Source organism: Pinus tabuliformis, chromosome 2_1, assembly GCF_031772625.1.
Source record: "Pinus tabuliformis cultivar Carrire ecotype Pingquan chromosome 2_1, CPIR1, whole genome shotgun sequence".
Classification (NCBI taxonomy): domain Eukaryota; kingdom Viridiplantae; phylum Streptophyta; class Pinopsida; order Pinales; family Pinaceae; genus Pinus; species Pinus tabuliformis.
In genome coordinates, this window is record NC_142299.1 from 753,296,309 (window position 1) to 753,310,451 (window position 14,143).

Here is a 14,143-nt window from a genome sequence, read left to right on the forward strand (position 1 = left end):
TATGATATGAAATTGGAGTAGGTTTCTTCTTCTTCTTTTCTAAATAAAACAAAATAAAAAATAGGACCGTGTTGACGCTTTGCAAGGTAAAATGGGTCTTGAAACAAACAAGTTTTTCCAATGTCCCTTCAAGTCATGAATTAGTCTTCATGTGTAACTTAACATAAGAAACATAAAATCACATAACTCATTCCTACATAATGAAGAGATAACAAAATCTTTGTTGACAAAGTTCACCCCTCCTAGGCTACATCTCTAGGCCTGCCAATAAAGCTAGACCACTCTTATATTCAGTAGAAAAATGGAGTACATAAATGTTTTCTGATGGAAACATGTGGCTATTACCCCTACAAGGTAATGTTATCCTGCAAATAACTCTCACAAATAGCAACAACACAAAGCATCTCTTACAAAGATGTCATACTCAAACTGAAATGAGCTAAAATGAACGTGTGAGCACTTCAATTCCACATTGAATCACATAAACAAACCTTCCATCAGCATAAAATAATGAGAAAAGTAAACCTGAGCTGAACCCTACAAGTAACAACTACTGCAGTAGACTTCTGAAGGTGAGAAAACCCCTACAAGTCTTTCTCCATGCTCAAGTACCTTCCAAAACGGCTTCCAAACCCTTATTGATCCATACACACTTTGTCTCAAACCTATAAAAAGGATACATATATGTTCTCAAATCAGAAATTATAGGGCACCAATGGATTCCGAACATCCAAAAACCCCTAAGTAGACTCTTTCTGAGCTCAATTTGGCCAAAAACTTCGAAAGATATGTCTCCCATGCTCCCATATCATTTTTACTCTTAACTGTCTCACAAATTGAACCAATAGTATAACTATTGTACAAATCCACCCTGAATTCTGTTAACTGAGCAACAAATTCTCCCTCCATCGATGCATTTTGTATGATCGCTAAATTTCCCAATGACCCCTTATCTCCTAAAATTATGGTCATATAGGTCACATGGGCCCGAGGGTTAGGCCTTAACGCCCACCCCCACCAGCCTAGCCCTTAAAACATGGGCATGTGGTCATGTGGGTGCCATGATTCCAAGGGCTCGTCTAACCACCCGCCCTTCCCGCTGGGCCCCTTAGACTTTGGAGCATGGTTTTGTGCAGTGGCATATGACCCTGGGGTTGGACCCCATCCACTAGCACTCACCGTCAAGCGCTCCTTCCTTTTTCATTCGGTTATATGCGAGGGATGGTAACCATGGGTTGGGGCTAAGCTCTAAGCCCATTAGTCACTTCTTTCATGGTCTCATGGGGTGTGGTGACTAGGGGCCAAGGGCTTAGCCCCAGCCCCTCCCTCCATTGGGTGCCATTGTAAAATTTATACAATGGTTGGCCAGTATACATAAGAAGACTGAGAGTGTAGCCTAGTGGTAAGGCACTGGAGTTGTGGGCATGAGGTTGCAGGTTCGAATCCCTAGAGGCTCATTCAACCCAAACCATAATTTTACCACTCTGTCAGGGTGCCACGTGGCAGCCCATGCTTGGGCCACATGGAACCACTCCATTGGCCACATAAAAACCTAATCAACCAATCAGATTCAAACCATGTGCACTAAAACTAGCGAACCATAACATTCCAAGTGTCAATACCTGGTTTGAGCATACTTGTATGGTCACCCTTTTGACTCAGCAGTATGGTCAACAATGATAACTTGAGCATACGGTGTCGGATTGAGGTGAAATGAACATGATTGGATTCAGAAAGACGAGCACTTCAAATTGATGCTATTTTCAAGACCTTTTAAGCACTTTCATTTTTGAACTAAAAATTGATCACCTGATCACACCTCCCCACTAGGAACTTTTTGACTCCACAAATTTACTTCCCTAGTCAATATAAGGAAGTCGGAACTCAGAAACACCCAAAAAATCATTCCAAAATGCATACTTTTAAATTGGTGCCCTTCAAGCCCCAATCAAGGCACTTCACCTATCTTCTTTGTGAAGACCTACTATCCTGTTAAGAATTGAACCAACATTCTTATTGCTAATGCAAGAACAAAATACTAATGAGTGGAATTTAAACATTCTCTTTAATCTCATCTTTACATGGCTCAAAAACACTTCATATTGAAGTTAAGCTATTGAATACATACTTCACTCCACATTGGAATTCAAAAATAACATAAACTTGCTTTAATGTCTTCAAGTTGACCTTGTGCATAAAAACTACACTGCTGCAAAATTTCCCATGATATAATCAACCTTTCCTACAAAACATAGTCATCTTGTACAATATTAAAAACAAAGATTCTATTTGCACAAGTTTCATATCAGATGTTTGTATCAATGAACACATGACAAACTTGTAGAGAACTTTGAACAAAAATCTTGTACATTCACAAAATTCCTTGAACATGTGGACTATAAACAAGCCAATACATACATCAATGAAAAACATCTACTTGTTGAACATAGTGACAATGGTTGTTCACTTTACAAAAGTACCTAAACAGGTAAACAACAACAAGTAATTACAAAATTTACAAAGTACCTTGACAATAAGTTTACCCAAACTTTTCCTCTCCTAGGCTTATGGGTTCTCTTCTTGCATCGTCTTTGCCTTGAAGGTTGCTTAGGATTGTTACGAGTCCTCTTTGCCACCTATTGTTTCCCTTACATTATGTTGCATAGTCTCTTTTCTTTTCTTTGAACAAAGCTCTAGATGTAACTTACAACATCGTTCAGTGCCATGCCCATGCATCTTGCAATGGGTACAGAAGAACTTTCTCTTGTTTGCCAAAAACGAAGTCCTCTCATGTGAAGGAGAATCATTATGCTTGATGCCTAGAATCTGCTCCATTATTTTAACCACTATCATATTTTTCTCACATACAACCACACAATGGTCAAATGCCTCAAAAAAAGTACAAGGGTACTTATTCCACAAATAGTAAAAATTACCATGCATTGGAAAACACCCATGAGAGTTATACGTGTCTCTAGGGTTGCAACTTTGATGGAGTGGAGTGGATGATGTCATGCAAGATCCTTTCAAGTATTCATCCAGCTTGGGATATGAATGAACATTGTTACAAGGTGGTGACATGTCATCCTCAGATGGTTGATGTGCCTCAAACCATTTAGAGCACTCTCCAAACTCCTTTCGACCATATCACAACCCCTAATACTTTGGTCTCTCCTCAACTATGATTAGATTGGTAATACCTTGGCCATTTATGTCGAGGCCTACACCTTCATAACCCATCTTGGAAAGAAAATTCATACCTATGCCTTTAGTATGTTTCCCAAACGTTGCAAAAGAGGTGTTATGCACATAAACAGAAGGAATGGTACTTGAAATTCTAATTACCTCCTCAAACTTGAGATTCATCTTTTTAGCTTCTCATTATGATGACAATGATATTGCAGATGACTCTAGCCACCCACTCTTATCCACTGGGATATGGTGTGCTTCTTGAGGATGTTTGCAAAATGCACATACATCATCTTCCACATATGGTCCAAAACCACTATTTAAACCATGACCACATACTGGCTTCATTTTGGAGGTTTCTCTTGCTGGTATAGGAGTATAAATTTCAACAACTTGTTCTTCTAGCACATGTTGCAACTGAAGTCACATGTGCCTCTTCTCCTCTTCAACCATCTCTAGCATCCTTCTCAACTCTATGTTCTCCATACGAAGAGTAAAATTTGACTCCTCTAGCTCTTGGAGACTCTTTTTGTTGCCCATTTTTGCAACTTGGTCAACTAGTGCTTTGATACCAACCTAAGCTGAAATTGGAGTAGGTTTTTTCTTCCTCTTTTCCAAATAAAACAAAATAAAAAATAGGACCGTGTTGACACTTTTCAAGGTAAAATGTGTCTTAAAACAAACAAGTTTTTCCAATGTCTCTTCAAGTCATTAATTAGTTTTCGCATGTAACTTAACATCAGAAACATAACATCACATAACTGGGGAGCCCTAGTATTACACCAAGAGTGTTGCATCTCCCAGGGGCTCCTCAAATTTATGTATCAACCTGGGGTTCATACAAACTTTGAGGTGACAGTGCTATATATATAGTAGAAGGAATTCTACTCATGCAACCCTCAACTAGGTCATTTGTTCAATAGGGCTCCAAGGCCATTCTTCTATTGAATTAGGGGAAATTAACCACTGAAAGTGAAAATCAAAAGTTATCTCTAATGTAGAGAAATTAAATTCTTTTCAAATCTGACTTGCATATGCTACCAACTTGTAAGTGCTACTGAATCAATTCATGAAAGAACAAAAGAGTTAAGTTACCTACAGAAAGGAAACTATGGTAATTGCAATCAACCATCTAGCTACCAAATTCACTTCTAAACAATAAATTATTATACCAACTCTTCACTCAATATTTCATGCATCATCTATCTAATTCACACTTGCATACAAAGTAATGTTCTACTTGCCAAATCTGTGATAAAGAAACTAATACTATTCTCTCTTGTAGTGAAGCAAAAAGGATGGTGGGAATGGCATAGCTGTTGCCTTTGATCATGGAGTCAAAGATGGAGGGTAAAAATTCTTCTAACCTAAGTGAAATTTTCATTATAGGTCAAAATAAGGGAAAAACAGGCTACTACAAGCATGCTCCAGGAAGCTGGTATAGGATCCCTATATTGCTATAGGAAGACCTGTAATGCTACAGGAAGACTTGTAATGCTACAGGAAGACCTGTAATTCTACAGGAAGGTTTTCAAGAGGGTTTGGAAGGTAAGAAAAATGAGATCAATGGATCGAAATATGAATGAAGGTTGTGGTAGATGGATGGAAGATGACCAACTCCCTTAACCAAGCTCAACACTTTAGGAAGGCCAGTTTTGGACCAAGAAGGTTGTTGACGGTGACCTAAAAGGCAAAGCTCAAGATCAATGTTTGAGATTCATCAACAAAGAGTGGAGAAGTCTTTGATGGATATGGTTAAAAGGCCCATTTCTTGTAGGTCCAATAGTCTTGCAGCATCACATGCACATGCTCTTCTTATCATTCACAAAATATCCTAACCAAAGGTAGAAAAGATGAGTTGAATTTAGAAACTATCTAACTTTTTCCAAAAACTCTGATCTATGCAATGAATCAACTTCTAAGCTACAATAATTATATGCAAAACAAGATAACCAATGTAGACCTTTTCCAAGAAATCATCAACATGGTGTTTTTGTGTTGTGATTGTAGATTCCTCTAGTCAGGCTCCCATGAGAGAGATTGAGATAGAGGCAACAACCACAGAATTTTTGAGGAATTATATCCTAATAAAATGTAGAAACTAACACACATTCTAAGCTAAAAAGGAATATCTATACATAAGAGGGACCTAAGTTACTGGGGTTGGGCCCAAACCCAAGAGCTTCAGGCCTCTGAAATAACTCAGTGGTGGATCAATAAGAAAATTCTCATTATCAACGCAGAAATGTCAAATACATCACATAACAAGTCAAAAATAATAGTAACAAGTGGTTGAGCTCAATATCTTCTTAGATGCAAAAAAGGGTAGCTACCAACAACTCCCTAGAAAATAGAGATGTTTGTCTCCCAAATCTTGAGAAAGGTGGATCTAGATCTTCCTTGAACTACACTCGCTTGGCTGCCAATGACCTTGTCCTACTTGGCTGCTAATGAATTCGAGTGTATTAGAGATAAAGTGGTCATATTGGTTGATTGAAGGAGTTAAGGAGGTGGAAAACCTCCTAGAATCTCTCCCTGTTGTCTACTCCGAGCTCCTGCATTGAAATTATCTCAAAATTGTTTCAATTCCTGAATCTAACCCATAATATGCCACATGACATAGCAACACATCTTTCACCCCTCACACTAATCATAATATATATATATATATATATATATATATATATATATCTGTGTGTGTGTGTGTGTGTGATAAAGAGGTAATTTTAAGGTTGGAGGATGGCATTATGACCCTTATGATATACCTATTAATGAGCCTCATCATCACCCCCATACTGAAGTTGTTTCTCATCCTTTGAGAAACTTAGTCATCTATGTCCATATCCTTTATTGCCCTGGTGGCATCTCTGACATCCCAAGGCTCCTCATATGGTGTGCCTTCTAGAGGATAGAAGCATGCATTCCTTTCTATTTATGTCCATTGTTTCCTTTCTTCTTCTTCATTTCTTCCTTCCTGTAGGACCAACAGCAAGGGTGGACTGATAATGAGTCCAATTCAATTGACTTTTAATTTTTGCATGAGCCTTTTGTATAGGGTTTTCCTTTCCAATGCATTCCTCAACCTTTCAGGAGAGTGATACTCCCTGATCTGGAGACTTTGGGGTAAGGAATTCCACCTTCTCTGGTAGGCTTGTTGGCTTTTTGTCCCTAACAACCTGAGTGTGTCTTACAAATGTGAGATGGCTTGCTCCTGGGTGGCAAGCTATCTAGGTGCTAGATCAACATCATTGGACATGATGCTATGATTTCTAATGACAACCATTCGGCTTATCTTTTCTACCTTGATATGTAGTGGTTCTTTGTCTTCTTTTTCCATTATATTCTTTACCTCCTAAGCTATGCCTCCTCATAAGTCATCCAAGACGCTAGGGTCATCAGTTTCATATCCCCCAACTTTTCATTTGGATCCCAAACATTCATATCAGTTAAGGTGATATTTTGCATGTAAGTCTTAGCCAATTTTTCCTTTTCTTCCATGCTACTTTGGTCACATAATTCAAATAGTTTCTTGTAATCTTGAAATTGCATACATCCACATTGTGCTATGGTCTTGATTTGAAATTGCATCCACTGTTCTTTGAGGAAGAGTGCATAAGACTTGTATGGATGCCTTCACTATAATTCCTCCATGGAGAGTCTTTCTAATATGGCCAATTGGGTTTCCTTCTCCTATAGCTTCTCGCTCAACCATCTATTTTTTTCTTGTAGTTGTTCCCTCATTGTGGACTCATTCTCTCTTAGGTCACTTAATTCTTACCCATTTCAAGGACTTTCTCTTCCATGAGGCCCACATCTTCACCTTTTTAGACTTGGATATTTGCATCCATCTGTGGGTCCTCCCTCTTTCTACTTATAGTTCAAAGTAAAGTGGAATTGAAAATTTCTGAGGAATAACTCTCCTTCCTTCAATGAATTTATAATAGGAGCTCAAATTAGGTTGTGGACTAGGCTCCTGCATCTCTGGGAAGTCCTTCTCAAATTTTTTCAAGGAAGTTTCCCCTCCTGTAGCTATTGTGTTACCTTTTGCCCCTCTTGTTTCTCATTCTAACCTTCCTGTAGCACCCTCTATTCTTCCTGTAGCACACTCTATTTTTCCTATTGCATGCTATGTTTTTATTGTAGCATGCTCTTTCCTTTTTGTTGGAGGGTGGTAAGTGTTTTGGGTTGTTCAAAGGAGGTTGATCTAGTGGTGAGCCTCCTTACATATGCTATAGGAGTCTTTGATATGTTTTCTAGAGAGGTGAACTCTTCAATTTTTATTTCAGTGGGCCCCACCTCCTCTTTCTTACTTGGGGACACTTAAATTGTGATAGGGGCCTTTGTGGGAGTTTGAGGCCTTCCTTGCTTGATCCTAGTTCTTTTCCTAGTTTTAAAGTAGAGAGGAGCTTACCTTTGCCTCCTATTTTTGGGTTTTATTGGGGTGATCAAGGTAGCTAAGGTGGAAGCTACTTCTTTTTCATTGGATCCTAGAGACAAAATTGTTTTCTCTAGATTCAGTAGTTTTCTCAAGGCTTGGTTTTTCCTATTTCCCTCCCTCTTCCTCTTCATCTTCCACTTTGTCTACCTCTGCCTTTGATTCTTCCTCTATATTATTTGCATCTTTCTTTCCTTCCTCTTTTGCCTTTGCCCCCTCTTCTTCTTCTTCCTTCCCCTCTCTTCCTCCAACACTAGAGGTTGGGTTCTCACCTGGTGTGAGGGTCTGAGTGTTAATGAAGGTCTCTCTATCCATATCAATGAATTTGGAACAAAGGACAGGGATCCTTAGTTTTTTCAAGGCATCCACCACTATCATTTTAATGAGGCCATGGTGGCCTCGATTTTGGTGTTTTCCCTCTCTCACTTTTTGGCTCATGTATGTGATAGACTGTAGGAGAAAGTATGGTACATTGATTCTTTGAGCCAGGAGCAATTCTGCTTGAAACCTTATTTCATGGAGTAATCTAAAATGGTAGCCATAGACCACACTCAGCGTTCCTTCATAGGAGATGTATTTAGGATATGGTAGGCCACCTCACCCCAAGGATAGGGTAGCCTTTCCCTCCTAACTCCATTCTTTTCTTCGAAAGGGTTTTTTATTAGCACTAAAGAAGTTATTTTTGGCGGTGGAATTGGTTGTTTTTTATTCTCTTTTCCATTTTATCCCTAGGGGTAGGGTTGGCACCCTACTAATTAGCTCAGAGCTGATTGAAATAGCTAATCCCCTCACCAGAGTGGTGTCACTGACTTTTGTGTGAGAGTTCGAGGCCATGGAAAATTCATATGCAATGTCATCATCATATCCCTTCAACATTTCAAAGAATCCTAACCACTGATTTCTTCTAAAAATGTCCAACACAGGAGGGTGGAGATGGATTATGTAGAAAATCTTGTAGATTCACAAACTCATGCAATGTACTAAAGCACAGGACAAGAATCTACTTCTACTTTCATTCAATGGAAGCCAATAGATCGATGAAAGAAATAATAGACAAGAGGAAGATAATCAAGTACACATAACATAATAAATATCCAGGGAAATCCACAGCTCAAAAACCCACTATCTTTATTGCATATATTAGAAATCCAAGATGAGAATACAATGCTTGTTCTCACAAGAACAATCCCAACACTCAGTATATCAATCTCTAGCTCACAAGCAAGCTCTTAGCCAACACTTAGCCAATTCTCTAGCTCTCCAAGCCCCTCTTTCCTTGTGCAATTCCTATGGTTGATTATCCCATATTAATGGGAAACCGATGCATCCAAAACTGTGCAATCCCTTCTAGGTTCAGTTCCTGATTACATGCATGATCTATATAACTCAGTAAATCATACAACTGATATTACATTGTCCTTGCACTCTAGCCTTAATTGGGTCTTTCTCAGAATCGACATGCATGAGTTTTTGATGAGGGAATCTTCAGTTAACTAGAGTAGCATTAGTTAATGCATTATTGCACCAACTGACTCTTAACTCACTACTAGTTCCTCAAATAGTTTAGAACTAATCTAACTTAAATTAACTCAATAAACTGACTTATCTAATTACAACTCTCAATTAACTCATCCCGAGCCCCTATAATATAGGGAGAACATATACATGACTTTAGAAAGACTCCCAACTCAAAATTCCTAAGCTAATTAAGTTAATTAAACTTAAGTAACTATTTACAAGTTGCTATGAGAATAGAATTCGATTTTAATTCTCAGTTTAATTCAAGGACAAATTAAACTGGAATTTCTGGTTGCCATTTCTCAACACTCCTGTCTCTGTGAAACTCGAAGTTACATCTCGACAATGCCGTTGTCAAAATGTCAGCGTATTTCTCCTCTGTGGCAATGTACTTTAACAATATAATCCACCTCAATACACAATCTCTAAGATGATGATATCATATATCAATATTCTTGGACCGATCATGAAAAATTGGATTTTTAGAGAGTTTGATACAACTATGATTATCGTAGTAAACCATAGTTGGATCCATCTGCTAGCCAAACAAACCAACCAATATCTTCCTCATCCAAATGGCCTCACATGCTTCCTGACTGGCATCCATGTACTTTGCTTCTATCAAACTAAGTGCAACCAATCTCTGTTTCTTGTTGTACCAAGAAACTGTCACTAACCCAATACTGAAGATCCTTCCTGATGTGCTTTTCCAGTCAGATGGAATCCCTGCCCAATCTAGATTGGTGAAGCCTTGAAGCTTCACTCCCTTTATCTATATGTACCATAATCCATACTGAGAAGTGCCCCGGTATCTCAACACATGCTTTGTTTCCTTCCAATACAACTTTGTAGGCCTAACCATCGCTTGACTAAGTTGGTTAACTACATAGCACATATCTGATCGTGTGTTCAACAAGTACATTAGTGAACCCACAAGTTTCCTGTAAACAATAACTTCTACTACTTTCCCTAAAGTAACATCCTCCTTCCTCCAATTACCTGCTAGAGGAGTCTCCATGGGCTTGCTTCTCTCCATGTAGAATCCCCTGAGTATCTCATTGGAATACTTTCCTTGAGACACAAACAACTCTCCATCTCCTTGCAATACCTCCATGCCAAGAAATTAATGCATGATCCCCATGTCCTTCATCTAAAACTCTAATTTTATCAGTTGATCATCACTTGTCAGTACGAGATCATCAATATAAAGTACAATGATCAACAACTTACCTTCCACCATTATGTGGTACAAGTTTGCATCCACTTCACACTTCGTGAAGCCCAACCCGATGAAGTATCTATCTATCCTAGTGCACTAAGCACGAGGTGCTTTCTTCGGCCCATACAATTCTCTCTTGAGTCGACACACATGCGACTCATGTAAGCTGGTAGATCTAGGTGGAAAGCATTTTCACCAATTTTTTCAAGTATTTTGAATGGACCATATCTAATTTGTTTCAACTTTTTACCTTGCCTTTGCAGTCTTTCTTTGTTGATGTACAACCAAACTTGATCAACAACATGAAAACTATGCTCAACTCAATACTTGTCATGTCGCGCCTTATACTTTGCTTGGCTTCTTTTCAGTTGTTCATGCACTTCCTTGTGAATTTCCTAGATTTGTTCAATGAACTTGGTTGCTTTGTCCACATCACTCTGTCCATCAACTAATATGTCTTTACCAAAGAAAAAATCCAAGGGAGACTTTGGTATAAAACCAAAACAAGTCTCAAAAGGAGATCTCTGAGTAGAAGAATGTTTTGCATGGTTGTAAGCATGCTGCACATAACACAAATTTTCATCCTAAAGTTTGGGATGCTTGCTGCAATATCCTCGAAGCAACTGTATCACTATCCTGTTGACCACTTTTGTCTGACCATCTATTTGCGGATGAAATGTCATGCTCTTATTTAACTTTGTGTCCATTAACTCCCATAGACTTGACCAAAATTTCCCGATGAATCGAGAATCTTGATCGGATACAATAGAAGTGGGTAACCCAAAATGAACCCATACATTTTGAAAGAAAAACTTTGCAGTTTGTTTAGTTGTGACCTGTTTATTACATGGTGTCAAAATACACATCTTACTGAACCTATCCACAACTATATACAAATAATCATGACTCTTTCTAGACTTTGGCAATCCCCCAACAAAATCCATGGAAACACTTTCCCAAGGATGAGAAGGAATTGGAAGTGGAGTATAGAAGCCTAATTTTCTATTACTTGGCTTGCTTGTAGCACACATAGTACATCCTTTAATATATCTAGAAATTGTCTCATTCATTCGTGGCCAATAGTACAATCTTTGTAATTGTGCAACTATTTTACATACACCAAAATGACCTGATATGAGAGAAGTATGTGCTTCTCGAATTATATTAACTCTTTCAATTTGTGGAATGCATAACTTTCCCAAATTATATAAGAGTTTGTCCTTTATGAAATAATCCAATTCTTCTACCTACTTGCCATGACTTAAAGTTTCATATACATCCTTAAAATCCATGTCTCGAGCATATTGTTCAATGTAACTTTCATGAATTACCAAATTATGCTTAAGTATTGTGGATGCATTTATAATTGGTCTTGATAACATGTCTGCAAACTCATTATGTGTGCCCTTCTTATATCTAATAATAAGATGAAATTGTTGTAGAAAACCCATCCACCTATAATGTCGTGACTGTTGCAATTTAGTTTGTGAGTGTAAGTATTGTAGTGGTTGATGATCTGTGTGTATGATTGTTTCTTTACCCATTATGTAATGTTTCCACTTTTTAACACTTTGAACTAATGCATATAATTCCTTATCATATGTAAGATAGTTAACTACTTCTGGTGTTAATGTCTCAGAATGAAAGCATATAGGATTTATGTTCTGCATCAACACTGCCCCCGTGGCATATTCACTTGCATCTGTCTTGGTCTAAAATGGATGTTGAAGATCTGGCAGTGCTAGTACTGGTGTTGTACTGATCCTTTCTTTCAATGTGTCAAAGGCTTTCTCCTATTTTCCTCCCCAATGAAACACCTGTTTCACACTTGTCAAAGCATGTAAAGGAGCTGCAATCAAAGAAAGGTTAGCAATAAACTTTCTCCAATATTGCATTGCCCCTGAAAAACTTCTAACTTTTGTAGCAATATTGGACTTAGGCCAATTTACAATGACTTCAACCTTAGAGGGATCTATCTTATATTCACCACCCCTACAACATAACCCAAATAATTGAAAGATGTTTTGCCAAATTCACATTTTGATAGTTTTACATAGAGATTTTCTCTTTTCAAAACATCTAAAATTTGCTTTACATGCTTTACATGTTCATCCCATGTTCTACTGAAACCAAGGATAGCATCTAATATACTATTACAAAATCATCAATGAATGGTCTAAATACATCATTCATGACTTTCATGAATGTAGTTGGAGCGTTAGTTAAGCCAAAAGGCATAACCATCCATTCATAGAGTCATTGCTTCATTTTGAAAGCAGTCTTCCATGCATCTTGTTCTGCAACTCTGATCTGATGGTAGCCGCTTCGAAAGTACAATTTAGAGAAGTAAACTGCATCTTTTAATTGATCTAACAAATCATCAATACGAGGAAGAGGATAATGATTCTTTATTGTGATTTTATTTAATGCTCTAAAATCAATGCACATTCTCCCTGAACCATCTTTCGTTCACACTAACATAATAGGTGATCCACACGGTGATGTGCTTGGTCGAAGAAACCCTTGATCGAGCAACTCTTGTACTTGCTTCTTTATCTCTGCATTCTCTAGAGCTGATAACTTGTACATTCCAATGTTACATAGTGGAGTATCTTGCTGCAAATAAATCTCATGTTCTATCTCTTGCTTGGGTGGAAGCCCTTTAGGCTCTTGAAACAGAATATCATAATCAGAAACAAATTTAACTAGATCTACTTTCTATTTAGGATTACAACCTTTGAATGCATCGAATTTATCAATATCCTTTGCTTTTAAAATCATAAGTAAAAATTGTTTACTTGAATTTACAATTCTTTTCATCTGTCCTAAATTTATGAGAGGGAAATTATCTTTGAGTTTATGAACCCTTACAATATATTCAGTTCCATCCTTAGTGAGTTGATACATATTTTCATATCGATACAAGATAGAATTTCTATCGTACAAGTATGGACTTCCTAATACAGTTCCACATATGTCCAATGGGACTATGTCTAACTCAACCTCAACTACAAACTTTGACCCAATAGCAAAACTATGTTTACATTGTTTCGTAACTTGTAGCTTAGTTTTATCACACACCCAACCTAATGGATATGGATTTTTATGAGGTTTTGTTTCTAGACCCAACTTCTTTACAATTGCTTCAGAAATCAAATTAACTTGTGACCCACTATCAAATAATGTATCAATTTTAGTATGCTTGGAAATGACTCTAATATGAAATAGCTCATTTTTTCTCCTCTCATCATTATCATTATCAACAGAATGTGAATAAGTACTTGTAGATGCTTTAGAATCTTTACCTTTTATACCTATAGTTGTAACCATTGTCTCGTCACCTGAATCTGATCCCAAGTCCTTTTGAATAGCAGCAACATTCTTTTGCTCTTTACTCCCAAAATTCTTAGGCTTCAATTCTGAATGCAATGACCAGTAGTGTGCCTCATCGTGTCCTTCCTTCTTACAATGAGTGCATGAAGGTTTATCTTTCTTCACAATTGTTTGCTTTCTTCTCCTTCAATTAAGTTTCATTTTGCCTTTATTCTTGCTTTCAATAGGTTTGGATGATTTCCCAACATATTGGGTTACATTTTTTCCTCTAGCTTCTAGATGAGTAGCTTGAACAGATACATCATCTAAGATAGTTGGATTAAACATAAGTATTCTTGGGTTGTGTTATATTCTTTCCACATAGTTAATAGGGGGTTTGAAGGGTACCCGTAACCCCACTTTATGGGGTCTGGGGCAGCGCCCTAGAAAATTTTGGTTTTGGACCATAT